Genomic DNA, 17,234 nt, shown 5'->3' on the forward strand with positions numbered 1-17,234 from the left:
TCTTGGCGAAAGAAAGCGTTTTTGTACAACTTCATAGAAATAGCTGTAACTTTTGATAGAAGACTCAGACAAACATGTTTATGGCCTTATATTATAGAACTCAAGGTCTCCGTGCTGGGAAAACAGGTTTTGCAGCTGTTTGAGCTAAGATTTCCAAGTTATTCACATAATGAAAACCTATACTTTGTTTCGGTCGAGTTCCCCATTCAAATGCATGTAACAGTGAGAAATGCACTGTCTTGGCGAAAGAAAGCGTTTTTGTACAACTTCATAGAAATAGCTGTAACTTTTGATAGAAGACTCAGACAAACATGTTTATGGCTTTATCTTATAGAACTCAAGGTCTCCGTGCTGGGAAAACAGGTTTTGCAGCTGTTTGAGCTAAGATTTCCAAGTTATTCACATAATGAAAACCTATACTTTGTTTCGGTCGAGTTCCCCATTCAAATGCATGTAACAGTGAGAAATGCACTGTCTTGGCGAAAGAAAGCGTTTTTGTACAACTTCATAGAAATAGCTGTAACTTTTGATAGAAGACTCGGATACACATGTTTATGGCTTTATCTTATAGAACTCAAGGTTCCCGTGCTGGGAAAACAGGTTTTGCAGCTGTTTGAGCTAAGATTTTCAAGTTATTCACATAATGAAAACCTATACTTTGTTTCGGTCGAGTTCCCCATTCAAATGCATGTAACAGTGAGAAACGCACTGTCTTGGCGAAAGAAAGCGTTTTTGTACAACTTCATAGAAATAGCTGTAACTTTTGATAGAAGACTCAGACAAACATGTTTATGGCCTTATCTTATAGAACTCAAGGTTCCCGTGCTGGGAAAACAGGTTTTGTAGCTGTTTGAGCTAAGATTTCCAAGTTATTCACATAATGAAAACCTATACTTTGTTTCGGTCGAGTTCCCCATTCAAATGCATGTAACAGTGAGAAATGCACTGTCTTGGCGAAAGAAAGCGTTTTTGTACAACTTCATAGAAATAGCTGTAACTTTTGATAGAAGACTCGGATACACATGTTTATGGCTTTATCTTATAGAACTCAAGGTTCCCGTGCTGGGAAAACAGGTTTTGTAGCTGTTTGAGCTAAGATTTCCAAGTTATTCACATAATGAAAACCTATACTTTGTTTCGGTCGAGTTCCCCATTCAAATGCATGTAACAGTGAGAAACGCACTGTCTTGGCGAAAGAAAGCGTTTTTGTACAACTTCATAGAAATAGCTGTAACTTTTGATAGAAGACTCAGACAAACATGTTTATGGCCTTATCTTATAGAACTCAAGGTCTCCGTGCTGGGAAAACAGGTTTTGCAGCTGTTTGAGCTAAGATTTCCAAGTTATTCACATAATGAAAACCTATACTTTGTTTCGGTCGAGTTCCCCATTCAAATGCATGTAACAGTGAGAAACGCACTGTCTTGGCGAAAGAAAGCGTTTTTGTACAACTTCATAGAAATAGCTGTAACTTTTGATAGAAGACTCAGACAAACATGTTTATGGCCTTATCTTATAGAACTCAAGGTCTCCGTGCTGGGAAAACAGGTTTTGCAGCTGTTTGAGCTAAGATTTCCAAGTTATTCACATAATGAAAACCTATACTTTGTTTCGGTCGAGTTCCCCATTCAAATGCATGTAACAGTGAGAAACGCACTGTCTTGGCGAAAGAAAGCGTTTTTGTACAACTTCATAGAAATAGCTGTAACTTTTGATAGAAGACTCAGACAAACATGTTTATGGCCTCATCTTATAGAACTCAAGGTCTCCGTGCTGGGAAAACAGGTTTTGCAGCTGTTTGAGCTAAGATTTCCAAGTTATTCACATAATGAAAACCTATACTTTGTTTCGGTCGAGTTCCCCATTCAAATGCATGTAACAGTGAGAAACGCACTGTCTTGGCGAAAGAAAGCGTTTTTGTACAACTTCATAGAAATAGCTGTAACTTTTGATAGAAGACTCGGATACACATGTTTATGGCTTTATCTTATAGAACTCAAGGTTCCCGTGCTGGGAAAACAGGTTTTGTAGCTGTTTGAGCTAAGATTTCCAAGTTATTCACATAATGAAAACCTATACTTTGTTTCGGTCGAGTTCCCCATTCAAATGCATGTAACAGTGAGAAACGCACTGTCTTGGCGAAAGAAAGCGTTTTTGTACAACTTCATAGAAATAGCTGTAACTTTTGATAGAAGACTCAGACAAACATGTTTATGGCCTTATCTTATAGAACTCAAGGTCTCCGTGCTGGGAAAACAGGTTTTGCAGCTGTTTGAGCTAAGATTTCCAAGTTATTCACATAATGAAAACCTATACTTTGTTTCGGTCGAGTTCCCCATTCAAATGCATGTAACAGTGAGAAACGCACTGTCTTGGCGAAAGAAAGCGTTTTTGTACAACTTCATAGAAATAGCTGTAACTTTTGATAGAAGACTCAGACAAACATGTTTATGGCTTTATCTTATAGAACTCAAGGTTCCCGTGCTGGGAAAACAGGTTTTGTAGCTGTTTGAGCTAAGATTTCCAAGTTATTCACATAATGAAAACGTATACTTTGTTTCGGTCGAGTTCCCCATTCAAATGCATGTAACAGTGAGAAATGCACTGTCTTGGCGAAAGAAAGCGTTTTTGTACAACTTCATAGAAATAGCTGTAACTTTTGATAGAAGACTCAGACAAACATGTTTATGGCCTTATATTATAGAACTCAAGGTCTCCGTGCTGGGAAAACAGGTTTTGCAGCTGTTTGAGCTAAGATTTCCAAGTTATTCACATAATGAAAACCTATACTTTGTTTCGGTCGAGTTCCCCATTCAAATGCATGTAACAGTGAGAAATGCACTGTCTTGGCGAAAGAAAGCGTTTTTGTACAACTTCATAGAAATAGCTGTAACTTTTGATAGAAGACTCGGATACACATGTTTATGGCTTTATCTTATAGAACTCAAGGTTCCCGTGCTGGGAAAACAGGTTTTGTAGCTGTTTGAGCTAAGATTTCCAAGTTATTCACATAATGAAAACCTATACTTTGTTTCGGTCGAGTTCCCCATTCAAATGCATGTAACAGTGAGAAACGCACTGTCTTGGCGAAAGAAAGCGTTTTTGTACAACTTCATAGAAATAGCTGTAACTTTTGATAGAAGACTCAGACAAACATGTTTATGGCTTTATCTTATAGAACTCAAGGTCTCCGTGCTGGGAAAACAGGTTTTGCAGCTGTTTGAGCTAAGATTTCCAAGTTATTCACATAATGAAAACCTATACTTTGTTTCGGTCGAGTTCCCCATTCAAATGCATGTAACAGTGAGAAACGCACTGTCTTGGCGAAAGAAAGCGTTTTTGTACAACTTCATAGAAATAGCTGTAACTTTTGATAGAAGACTCAGACAAACATGTTTATGGCCTTATATTATAGAACTCAAGGTCTCCGTGCTGGGAAAACAGGTTTTGCAGCTGTTTGAGCTAAGATTTCCAAGTTATTCACATAATGAAAACCTATACTTTGTTTCGGTCGAGTTCCCCATTCAAATGCATGTAACAGTGAGAAATGCACTGTCTTGGCGAAAGAAAGCGTTTTTGTACAACTTCATAGAAATAGCTGTAACTTTTGATAGAAGACTCGGATACACATGTTTATGGCTTTATCTTATAGAACTCAAGGTTCCCGTGCTGGGAAAACATGTTTTGTAGCTGTTTGAGCTAAGATTTCCAAGTTATTCACATAATGAAAACCTATACTTTGTTTCGGTCGAGTTCCCCATTCAAATGCATGTAACAGTGAGAAACGCACTGTCTTGGCGAAAGAAAGCGTTTTTGTACAACTTCATAGAAATAGCTGTAACTTTTGATAGAAGACTCAGACAAACATGTTTATGGCCTTATATTATAGAACTCAAGGTCTCCGTGCTGGGAAAACAGGTTTTGCAGCTGTTTGAGCTAAGATTTCCAAGTTATTCACATAATGAAAACCTATACTTTGTTTCGGTCGAGTTCCCCATTCAAATGCATGTAACAGTGAGAAATGCACTGTCTTGGCGAAAGAAAGCGTTTTTGTACAACTTCATAGAAATAGCTGTAACTTTTGATAGAAGACTCGGATACACATGTTTATGGCTTTATCTTATAGAACTCAAGGTCTCCGTGCTGGGAAAACAGGTTTTGTAGCTGTTTGAGCTAAGATTTCCAAGTTATTCACATAATGAAAACCTATACTTTGTTTCGGTCGAGTTCCCCATTCAAATGCATGTAACAGTGAGAAACGCACTGTCTTGGCGAAAGAAAGCGTTTTTGTACAACTTCATAGAAATAGCTGTAACTTTTGATAGAAGACTCGGATACACATGTTTATGGCTTTATCTTATAGAACTCAAGGTTCCGTGCTGGGAAAACAGGTTTTGTAGCTGTTTGAGCTAAGATTTCCAAGTTATTCACATAATGAAAACCTATACTTTGTTTCGGTCGAGTTCCCCATTCAAATGCATGTAACAGTGAGAAACGCACTGTCTTGGCGAAAGAAAGCGTTTTTGTACAACTTCATAGAAATAGCTGTAACTTTTGATAGAAGACTCAGACAAACATGTTTATGGCCTTATCTTATAGAACTCAAGGTCTCCGTGCTGGGAAAACAGGTTTTGCAGCTGTTTGAGCTAAGATTTCCAAGTTATTCACATAATGAAAACCTATACTTTGTTTCGGTCGAGTTCCCCATTCAAATGCATGTAACAGTGAGAAACGCACTGTCTTGGCGAAAGAAAGCGTTTTTGTACAACTTCATAGAAATAGCTGTAACTTTTGATAGAAGACTCAGACAAACATGTTTATGGCTTTATCTTATAGAACTCAAGGTTCCCGTGCTGGGAAAACAGGTTTTGTAGCTGTTTGAGCTAAGATTTCCAAGTTATTCACATAATGAAAACCTATACTTTGTTTCGGTCGAGTTCCCCATTCAAATGCATGTAACAGTGAGAAATGCACTGTCTTGGCGAAAGAAAGCGTTTTTGTACAACTTCATAGAAATAGCTGTAACTTTTGATAGAAGACTCAGACAAACATGTTTATGGCCTTATCTTATAGAACTCAAGGTCTCCGTGCTGGGAAAACAGGTTTTGTAGCTGTTTGAGCTAAGATTTCCAAGTTATTCACATAATGAAAACCTATACTTTGTTTCGGTCGAGTTCCCCATTCAAATGCATGTAACAGTGAGAAATGCACTGTCTTGGCGAAAGAAAGCGTTTTTGTACAACTTCATAGAAATAGCTGTAACTTTTGATAGAAGACTCGGATACACATGTTTATGGCCTTATCTTATAGAACTCAAGGTCTCCGTGCTGGGAAAACAGGTTTTGCAGCTGTTTGAGCTAAGATTTCCAAGTTATTCACATAATGAAAACCTATACTTTGTTTCGGTCGAGTTCCCCATTCAAATGCATGTAACAGTGAGAAACGCACTGTCTTGGCGAAAGAAAGCGTTTTTGTACAACTTCATAGAAATAGCTGTAACTTTTGATAGAAGACTCAGACAAACATGTTTATGGCCTTATATTATAGAACTCAAGGTCTCCGTGCTGGGAAAACAGGTTTTGCAGCTGTTTGAGCTAAGATTTCCAAGTTATTCACATAATGAAAACCTATACTTTGTTTCGGTCGAGTTCCCCATTCAAATGCATGTAACAGTGAGAAATGCACTGTCTTGGCGAAAGAAAGCGTTTTTGTACAACTTCATAGAAATAGCTGTAACTTTTGATAGAAGACTCAGACAAACATGTTTATGGCTTTATCTTATAGAACTCAAGGTCTCCGTGCTGGGAAAACAGGTTTTGCAGCTGTTTGAGCTAAGATTTCCAAGTTATTCACATAATGAAAACCTATACTTTGTTTCGGTCGAGTTCCCCATTCAAATGCATGTAACAGTGAGAAATGCACTGTCTTGGCGAAAGAAAGCGTTTTTGTACAACTTCATAGAAATAGCTGTAACTTTTGATAGAAGACTCGGATACACATGTTTATGGCTTTATCTTATAGAACTCAAGGTTCCCGTGCTGGGAAAACAGGTTTTGCAGCTGTTTGAGCTAAGATTTTCAAGTTATTCACATAATGAAAACCTATACTTTGTTTCGGTCGAGTTCCCCATTCAAATGCATGTAACAGTGAGAAACGCACTGTCTTGGCGAAAGAAAGCGTTTTTGTACAACTTCATAGAAATAGCTGTAACTTTTGATAGAAGACTCAGACAAACATGTTTATGGCCTTATCTTATAGAACTCAAGGTTCCCGTGCTGGGAAAACAGGTTTTGTAGCTGTTTGAGCTAAGATTTCCAAGTTATTCACATAATGAAAACCTATACTTTGTTTCGGTCGAGTTCCCCATTCAAATGCATGTAACAGTGAGAAATGCACTGTCTTGGCGAAAGAAAGCGTTTTTGTACAACTTCATAGAAATAGCTGTAACTTTTGATAGAAGACTCGGATACACATGTTTATGGCTTTATCTTATAGAACTCAAGGTTCCCGTGCTGGGAAAACAGGTTTTGTAGCTGTTTGAGCTAAGATTTCCAAGTTATTCACATAATGAAAACCTATACTTTGTTTCGGTCGAGTTCCCCATTCAAATGCATGTAACAGTGAGAAACGCACTGTCTTGGCGAAAGAAAGCGTTTTTGTACAACTTCATAGAAATAGCTGTAACTTTTGATAGAAGACTCAGACAAACATGTTTATGGCCTTATCTTATAGAACTCAAGGTCTCCGTGCTGGGAAAACAGGTTTTGCAGCTGTTTGAGCTAAGATTTCCAAGTTATTCACATAATGAAAACCTATACTTTGTTTCGGTCGAGTTCCCCATTCAAATGCATGTAACAGTGAGAAACGCACTGTCTTGGCGAAAGAAAGCGTTTTTGTACAACTTCATAGAAATAGCTGTAACTTTTGATAGAAGACTCGGATACACATGTTTATGGCTTTATCTTATAGAACTCAAGGTTCCCGTGCTGGGAAAACAGGTTTTGTAGCTGTTTGAGCTAAGATTTCCAAGTTATTCACATAATGAAAACCTATACTTTGTTTCGGTCGAGTTCCCCATTCAAATGCATGTAACAGTGAGAAATGCACTGTCTTGGCGAAAGAAAGCGTTTTTGTACAACTTCATAGAAATAGCTGTAACTTTTGATAGAAGACTCGGATACACATGTTTATGGCTTTATCTTATAGAACTCAAGGTTCCCGTGCTGGGAAAACAGGTTTTGTAGCTGTTTGAGCTAAGATTTCCAAGTTATTCACATAATGAAAACCTATACTTTGTTTCGGTCGAGTTCCCCATTCAAATGCATGTAACAGTGAGAAACGCACTGTCTTGGCGAAAGAAAGCGTTTTTGTACAACTTCATAGAAATAGCTGTAACTTTTGATAGAAGACTCAGACAAACATGTTTATGGCCTTATCTTATAGAACTCAAGGTCTCCATGCTGGGAAAACAGGTTTTGCAGCTGTTTGAGCTAAGATTTCCAAGTTATTCACATAATGAAAACCTATACTTTGTTTCGGTCGAGTTCCCCATTCAAATGCATGTAACAGTGAGAAACGCACTGTCTTGGCGAAAGAAAGCGTTTTTGTACAACTTCATAGAAATAGCTGTAACTTTTGATAGAAGACTCAGACAAACATGTTTATGGCCTTATCTTATAGAACTCAAGGTCTCCGTGCTGGGAAAACAGGTTTTGCAGCTGTTTGAGCTAAGATTTCCAAGTTATTCACATAATGAAAACCTATACTTTGTTTCGGTCGAGTTCCCCATTCAAATGCATGTAACAGTGAGAAACGCACTGTCTTGGCGAAAGAAAGCGTTTTTGTACAACTTCATAGAAATAGCTGTAACTTTTGATAGAAGACTCAGACAAACATGTTTATGGCCTTATCTTATAGAACTCAAGGTTCCCGTGCTGGGAAAACAGGTTTTGTAGCTGTTTGAGCTAAGATTTCCAAGTTATTCACATAATGAAAACCTATACTTTGTTTCGGTCGAGTTCCCCATTCAAATGCATGTAACAGTGAGAAATGCACTGTCTTGGCGAAAGAAAGCGTTTTTGTACAACTTCATAGAAATAGCTGTAACTTTTGATAGAAGACTCGGATACACATGTTTATGGCTTTATCTTATAGAACTCAAGGTTCCCGTGCTGGGAAAACAGGTTTTGTAGCTGTTTGAGCTAAGATTTCCAAGTTATTCACATAATGAAAACCTATACTTTGTTTCGGTCGAGTTCCCCATTCAAATGCATGTAACAGTGAGAAACGCACTGTCTTGGCGAGAGAAAGCGTTTTTGTACAACTTCATAGAAATAGCTGTAACTTTTGATAGAAGACTCAGACAAACATGTTTATGGCCTTATCTTATAGAACTCAAGGTCTCCGTGCTGGGAAAACAGGTTTTGCAGCTGTTTGAGCTAAGATTTCCAAGTTATTCACATAATGAAAACCTATACTTTGTTTCGGTCGAGTTCCCCATTCAAATGCATGTAACAGTGAGAAACGCACTGTCTTGGCGAAAGAAAGCGTTTTTGTACAACTTCATAGAAATAGCTGTAACTTTTGATAGAAGACTCAGACAAACATGTTTATGGCCTTATCTTATAGAACTCAAGGTCTCCGTGCTGGGAAAACAGGTTTTGCAGCTGTTTGAGCTAAGATTTCCAAGTTATTCACATAATGAAAACCTATACTTTGTTTCGGTCGAGTTCCCCATTCAAATGCATGTAACAGTGAGAAATGCACTGTCTTGGCGAAAGAAAGCGTTTTTGTACAACTTCATAGAAATAGCTGTAACTTTTGATAGAAGACTCAGACAAACATGTTTATGGCTTTATCTTATAGAACTCAAGGTTCCCGTGCTGGGAAAACAGGTTTTGTAGCTGTTTGAGCTAAGATTTCCAAGTTATTCACATAATGAAAACCTATACTTTGTTTCGGTCGAGTTCCCCATTCAAATGCATGTAACAGTGAGAAACGCACTGTCTTTGCGAAAGAAAGCGTTTTTGTACAACTTCATATAAATAGCTGTAACTTTTGATAGAAGACTCAGACAAACATGTTTATGGCTTTATCTTATAGAACTCAAGGTCTCCGTGCTGGGAAAACAGGTTTTGCAGCTGTTTGAGCTAAGATTTCCAAGTTATTCACATAATGAAAACCTATACTTTGTTTCGGTCGAGTTCCCCATTCAAATGCATGTAACAGTGAGAAATGCACTGTCTTGGCGAAAGAAAGCGTTTTTGTACAACTTCATAGAAATAGCTGTAACTTTTGATAGAAGACTCGGATACACATGTTTATGGCTTTATCTTATAGAACTCAAGGTTCCCGTGCTGGGAAAACAGGTTTTGTAGCTGTTTGAGCTAAGATTTCCAAGTTATTCACATAATGAAAACCTATACTTTGTTTCGGTCGAGTTCCCCATTCAAATGCATGTAACAGTGAGAAATGCACTGTCTTGGCGAAAGAAAGCGTTTTTGTACAACTTCATAGAAATAGCTGTAACTTTTGATAGAAGACTCAGACAAACATGTTTATGGCCTTATATTATAGAACTCAAGGTCTCCGTGCTGGGAAAACAGGTTTTGCAGCTGTTTAAGCTAAGATTTCCAAGTTATTCACATAATGAAAACCTATACTTTGTTTCGGTCGAGTTCCCCATTCAAATGCATGTAACAGTGAGAAATGCACTGTCTTGGCGAAAGAAAGCGTTTTTGTACAACTTCATAGAAATAGCTGTAACTTTTGATAGAAGACTCGGATACACATGTTTATGGCTTTATCTTATAGAACTCAAGGTTCCCGTGCTGGGAAAACAGGTTTTGTAGCTGTTTGAGCTAAGATTTCCAAGTTATTCACATAATGAAAACCTATACTTTGTTTCGGTCGAGTTCCCCATTCAAATGCATGTAACAGTGAGAAATGCACTGTCTTGGCGAAAGAAAGCGTTTTTGTACAACTTCATAGAAATAGCTGTAACTTTTGATAGAAGACTCAGACAAACATGTTTATGGCCTTATATTATAGAACTCAAGGTCTCCGTGCTGGGAAAACAGGTTTTGCAGCTGTTTGAGCTAAGATTTCCAAGTTATTCACATAATGAAAACCTATACTTTGTTTCGGTCGAGTTCCCCTTTCAAATGCATGTAACAGTGAGAAATGCACTGTCTTGGCGAAAGAAAGCGTTTTTGTACAACTTCATAGAAATAGCTGTAACTTTTGATAGAAGACTCGGATACACATGTTTATGGCTTTATCTTATAGAACTCAAGGTTCCCGTGCTGGGAAAACAGGTTTTGTAGCTGTTTGAGCTAAGATTTCCAAGTTATTCACATAATGAAAACCTATACTTTCGGTCGAGTTCCCCATTCAAATGCATGTAACAGTGAGAAATGCACTGTCTTGGCGAAAGAAAGCGTTTTTGTACAACTTCATAGAAATAGCTGTAACTTTTGATAGAAGACTCGGATACACATGTTTATGGCTTTATCTTATAGAACTCAAGGTTCCCGTGCTGGGAAAACAGGTTTTGTAGCTGTTTGAGCTAAGATTTCCAAGTTATTCACATAATGAAAACCTATACTTTGTTTCGGTCGAGTTCCCCATTCAAATGCATGTAACAGTGAGAAACGCACTGTCTTGGCGAAAGAAAGCGTTTTTGTACAACTTCATAGAAATAGCTGTAACTTTTGATAGAAGACTCAGACAAACATGTTTATGGCCTCATCTTATAGAACTCAAGGTCTCCGTGCTGGGAAAACAGGTTTTGCAGCTGTTTGAGCTAAGATTTCCAAGTTATTCACATAATGAAAACCTATACTTTGTTTCGGTCGAGTTCCCCATTCAAATGCATGTAACAGTGAGAAACGCACTGTCTTGGCGAAAGAAAGCGTTTTTGTACAACTTCATAGAAATAGCTGTAACTTTTGATAGAAGACTCAGACAAACATGTTTATGGCCTTATCTTATAGAACTCAAGGTTCCCGTGCTGGGAAAACAGGTTTTGTAGCTGTTTGAGCTAAGATTTCCAAGTTATTCACATAATGAAAACCTATACTTTGTTTCGGTCGAGTTCCCCATTCAAATGCATGTAACAGTGAGAAATGCACTGTCTTGGCGAAAGAAAGCGTTTTTGTACAACTTCATAGAAATAGCTGTAACTTTTGATAGAAGACTCGGATACACATGTTTATGGCTTTATCTTATAGAACTCAAGGTTCCCGTGCTGGGAAAACAGGTTTTGTAGCTGTTTGAGCTAAGATTTCCAAGTTATTCACATAATGAAAACCTATACTTTGTTTCGGTCGAGTTCCCCATTCAAATGCATGTAACAGTGAGAAATGCACTGTCTTGGCGAAAGAAAGCGTTTTTGTACAACTTCATAGAAATAGCTGTAACTTTTGATAGAAGACTCAGACAAACATGTTTATGGCCTTATCTTATAGAACTCAAGGTTCCCGTGCTGGGAAAACAGGTTTTGTAGCTGTTTGAGCTAAGATTTCCAAGTTATTCACATAATGAAAACCTATACTTTGTTTCGGTCGAGTTCCCCATTCAAATGCATGTAACAGTGAGAAATGCACTGTCTTGGCGAAAGAAAGCGTTTTTGTACAACTTCATAGAAATAGCTGTAACTTTTGATAGAAGACTCGGATACACATGTTTATGGCTTTATCTTATAGAACTCAAGGTTCCCGTGCTGGGAAAACAGGTTTTGTAGCTGTTTGAGCTAAGATTTCCAAGTTATTCACATAATGAAAACCTATACTTTGTTTCGGTCGAGTTCCCCATTCAAATGCATGTAACAGTGAGAAACGCACTGTCTTGGCGAAAGAAAGCGTTTTTGTACAACTTCATAGAAATAGCTGTAACTTTTGATAGAAGACTCAGACAAACATGTTTATGGCCTTATCTTATAGAACTCAAGGTCTCCGTGCTGGGAAAACAGGTTTTGCAGCTGTTTGAGCTAAGATTTCCAAGTTATTCACATAATGAAAACCTATACTTTGTTTCGGTCGAGTTCCCCATTCAAATGCATGTAACAGTGAGAAACGCACTGTCTTGGCGAAAGAAAGCGTTTTTGTACAACTTCATAGAAATAGCTGTAACTTTTGATAGAAGACTCAGACAAACATGTTTATGGCCTTATCTTATAGAACTCAAGGTCTCCGTGCTGGGAAAACAGGTTTTGCAGCTGTTTGAGCTAAGATTTCCAAGTTATTCACATAATGAAAACCTATACTTTGTTTCGGTCGAGTTCCCCATTCAAATGCATGTAACAGTGAGAAACGCACTGTCTTGGCGAAAGAAAGCGTTTTTGTACAACTTCATAGAAATAGCTGTAACTTTTGATAGAAGACTCAGACAAACATGTTTATGGCCTTATCTTATAGAACTCAAGGTCTCCGTGCTGGGAAAACAGGTTTTGCAGCTGTTTGAGCTAAGATTTCCAAGTTATTCACATAATGAAAACCTATACTTTGTTTCGGTCGAGTTCCCCATTCAAATGCATGTAACAGTGAGAAATGCACTGTCTTGGCGAAAGAAAGCGTTTTTGTACAACTTCATAGAAATAGCTGTAACTTTTGATAGAAGACTCGGATACACATGTTTATAGCTTTATCTTATAGAACTCAAGGTTCCCGTGCTGGGAAAACAGGTTTTGTAGCTGTTTGAGCTAAGATTTCCAAGTTATTCACATAATGAAAACCTATACTTTGTTTCGGTCGAGTTCCCCATTCAAATGCATGTAACAGTGAGAAATGCACTGTCTTGGCGAAAGAAAGCGTTTTTGTACAACTTCATAGAAATAGCTGTAACTTTTGATAGAAGACTCGGATACACATGTTTATGGCTTTATCTTATAGAACTCAAGGTTCCCGTGCTGGGAAAACAGGTTTTGTAGCTGTTTGAGCTAAGATTTCCAAGTTATTCACATAATGAAAACCTATACTTTGTTTCGGTCGAGTTCCCCATTCAAATGCATGTAACAGTGAGAAATGCACTGTCTTGGCGAAAGAAAGCGTTTTTGTACAACTTCATAGAAATAGCTGTAACTTTTGATAGAAGACTCAGACAAACATGTTTATGGCCTTATATTATAGAACTCAAGGTCTCCGTGCTGGGAAAACAGGTTTTGCAGCTGTTTGAGCTAAGATTTCCAAGTTATTCACATAATGAAAACCTATACTTTGTTTCGGTCGAGTTCCCCATTCAAATGCATGTAACAGTGAGACACGCACTGTCTTGGCGAAAGAAAGCGTTTTTGTACAACTTCATAGAAATAGCTGTAACTTTTGATAGAAGACTCAGACAAACATGTTTATGGCCTTATCTTATAGAACTCAAGGTCTCCGTGCTGGGAAAACAGGTTTTGCAGCTGTTTGAGCTAAGATTTTCAAGTTATTCACATAATGAAAACCTATACTTTGTTTCGGTCGAGTTCCCCATTCAAATGCATGTAACAGTGAGAAATGCACTGTCTTGGCGAAAGAAAGCGTTTTTGTACAACTTCATAGAAATAGCTGTAACTTTTGATAGAAGACTCGGATACACATGTTTATGGCTTTATCTTATAGAACTCAAGGTTCCCGTGCTGGGAAAACAGGTTTTGTAGCTGTTTGAGCTAAGATTTCCAAGTTATTCACATAATGAAAACCTATACTTTGTTTCGGTCGAGTTCCCCATTCAAATGCATGTAACAGTGAGAAACGCAGTGTCTTGGCGAAAGAAAGCGTTTTTGTACAACTTCATAGAAATAGCTGTAACTTTTGATAGAAGACTCGGATACACATGTTTATGGCTTTATCTTATAGAACTCAAGGTTCCCGTGCTGGGAAAACAGGTTTTGTAGCTGTTTGAGCTAAGATTTCCAAGTTATTCACATAATGAAAACCTATACTTTGTTTCGGTCGAGTTCCCCATTCAAATGCATGTAACAGTGAGAAATGCACTGTCTTGGCGAAAGAAAGCGTTTTTGTACAACTTCATAGAAATAGCTGTAACTTTTGATAGAAGACTCAGACAAACATGTTTATGGCCTTATCTTATAGAACTCAAGGTCTCCGTGCTGGGAAAACAGGTTTTGCAGCTGTTTGAGCTAAGATTTCCAAGTTATTCACATAATGAAAACCTATACTTTGTTTCGGTCGAGTTCCCCATTCAAATGCATGTAACAGTGAGAAACGCACTGTCTTGGCGAAAGAAAGCGTTTTTGTACAACTTCATAGAAATAGCTGTAACTTTTGATAGAAGACTCGGATACACATGTTTATGGCTTTATCTTATAGAACTCAAGGTTCCCGTGCTGGGAAAACAGGTTTTGCAGCTGTTTGAGCTAAGATTTTCAAGTTATTCACATAATGAAAACGTATACTTTGTTTCGGTCGAGTTCCCCATTCAAATGCATGTAACAGTGAGAAACGCACTGTCTTGGCGAAAGAAAGCGTTTTTGTACAACTTCATAGAAATAGCTGTAACTTTTGATAGAAGACTTGGATACACATGTTTATGGCTTTATCTTATAGAACTCAAGGTTCCCGTGCTGGGAAAACAGGTTTTGTAGCTGTTTGAGCTAAGATTTCCAAGTTATTCACATAATGAAAACCTATACTTTGTTTCGGTCGAGTTCCCCATTCAAATGCATGTAACAGTGAGAAATGCACTGTCTTGGCGAAAGAAAGCGTTTTTGTACAACTTCATAGAAATAGCTGTAACTTTTGATAGAAGACTCAGACAAACATGTTTATGGCCTTATCTTATAGAACTCAAGGTCTCCGTGCTGGGAAAACAGGTTTTGCAGCTGTTTGAGCTAAGATTTCCAAGTTATTCACATAATGAAAACCTATACTTTGTTTCGGTCGAGTTCCCCATTCAAATGCATGTAACAGTGAGAAATGCACTGTCTTGGCGAAAGAAAGCGTTTTTGTACAACTTCATAGAAATAGCTGTAACTTTTGATAGAAGACTCGGATACACATGTTTATGGCTTTATCTTATAGAACTCAAGGTTCCCGTGCTGGGAAAACAGGTTTTGTAGCTGTTTGAGCTAAGATTTCCAAGTTATTCACATAATGAAAACCTATACTTTGTTTCGGTCGAGTTCCCCATTCAAATGCATGTAACAGTGAGAAACGCACTGTCTTGGCGAAAGAAAGCGTTTTTGTACAACTTCATATAAATAGCTGTAACTTTTGATAGAAGACTCAGACAAACATGTTTATGGCCTTATCTTATAGAACTCAAGGTCTCCGTGCTGGGAAAACAGGTTTTGCAGCTGTTTGAGCTAAGATTTCCAAGTTATTCACATAATGAAAACCTATACTTTGTTTCGGTCGAGTTCCCCATTCAAATGCATGTAACAGTGAGAAACGCAGTGTCTTGGCGAAAGAAAGCGTTTTTGTACAACTTCATAGAAATAGCTGTAACTTTTGATAGAAGACTCGGATACACATGTTTATGGCTTTATCTTATAGAACTCAAGGTTCCCGTGCTGGGAAAACAGGTTTTGTAGCTGTTTGAGCTAAGATTTCCAAGTTATTCACATAATGAAAACCTATACTTTGTTTCGGTCGAGTTCCCCATTCAAATGCATGTAACAGTGAGAAATGCACTGTCTTGGCGAAAGAAAGCGTTTTTGTACAACTTCATAGAAATAGCTGTAACTTTTGATAGAAGACTCAGACAAACATGTTTATGGCCTTATCTTATAGAACTCAAGGTCTCCGTGCTGGGAAAACAGGTTTTGCAGCTGTTTGAGCTAAGATTTCCAAGTTATTCACATAATGAAAACCTATACTTTGTTTCGGTCGAGTTCCCCATTCAAATGCATGTAACAGTGAGAAACGCACTGTCTTGGCGAAAGAAAGCGTTTTTGTACAACTTCATAGAAATAGCTGTAACTTTTGATAGAAGACTCAGACAAACATGTTTATGGCCTTATATTATAGAACTCAAGGTCTCCGTGCTGGGAAAACAGGTTTTGCAGCTGTTTGAGCTAAGATTTCCAAGTTATTCACATAATGAAAACCTATACTTTGTTTCGGTCGAGTTCCCCATTCAAATGCATGTAACAGTGAGAAACGCACTGTCTTGGCGAAAGAAAGCGTTTTTGTACAACTTCATATAAATAGCTGTAACTTTTGATAGAAGACTCAGACAAACATGTTTATGGCCTTATCTTATAGAACTCAAGGTCTCCGTGCTGGGAAAACAGGTTTTGCAGCTGTTTGAGCTAAGATTTCCAAGTTATTCACATAATGAAAACCTATACTTTGTTTCGGTCGAGTTCCCCATTCAAATGCATGTAACAGTGAGAAATGCACTGTCTTGGCGAAAGAAAGCGTTTTTGTACAACTTCATATAAATAGCTGTAACTTTTGATAGAAGACTCAGACAAACATGTTTATGGCCTTATCTTATAGAACTCAAGGTCTCCGTGCTGGGAAAACAGGTTTTGCAGCTGTTTGAGCTAAGATTTCCAAGTTATTCACATAATGAAAACCTATACTTTGTTTCGGTCGAGTTCCCCATTCAAATGCATGTAACAGTGAGAAACGCACTGTCTTGGCGAAAGAAAGCGTTTTTGTACAACTTCATAGAAATAGCTGTAACTTTTGATAGAAGACTCAGACAAACATGTTTATGGCCTTATCTTATAGAACTCAAGGTCTCCGTGCTGGGAAAACAGGTTTTGCAGCTGTTTGAGCTAAGATTTCCAAGTTATTCACATAATGAAAACCTATACTTTGTTTCGGTCGAGTTCCCCATTCAAATGCATGTAACAGTGAGAAACGCACTGTCTTGGCGAAAGAAAGCGTTTTTGTACAACTTCATATAAATAGCTGTAACTTTTGATAGAAGACTCAGACAAACATGTTTATGGCTTTATGTTATAAAACTCAAGGTCTCCGTGCTGGGAAAACAGGTTTTGTAGCTGTTTGAGCTAAGATTTCCAAGTTATTCACATAATGAAAACCTATACTTTGTTTCGGTCGAGTTCCCCATTCAAATGCATGTAACAGTGAGAAACGCACTGTCTTGGCGAAAGAAAGCGTTTTTGTACAACTTCATATAAATAGCTGTAACTTTTGATAGAAGACTCAGACAAACATGTTTATGGCTTTATCTTATAGAACTCAAGGTCTCCGTGCTGGGAAAACAGGTTTTGCAGCTGTTTGAGCTAAGATTTCCAAGTTATTCACATAATGAAA

This window comes from Aulonocara sp. 'chitande type north' Nkhata Bay, linkage group LG5 (genome assembly GCF_057382095.1).
Source record: "Aulonocara sp. 'chitande type north' Nkhata Bay isolate Kocher_YH1m ecotype deep benthic linkage group LG5, A_spYH_male_GT1.1, whole genome shotgun sequence".
NCBI classification, from domain to species: Eukaryota; Metazoa; Chordata; class Actinopteri; order Cichliformes; family Cichlidae; genus Aulonocara; species Aulonocara sp. 'chitande type north' Nkhata Bay.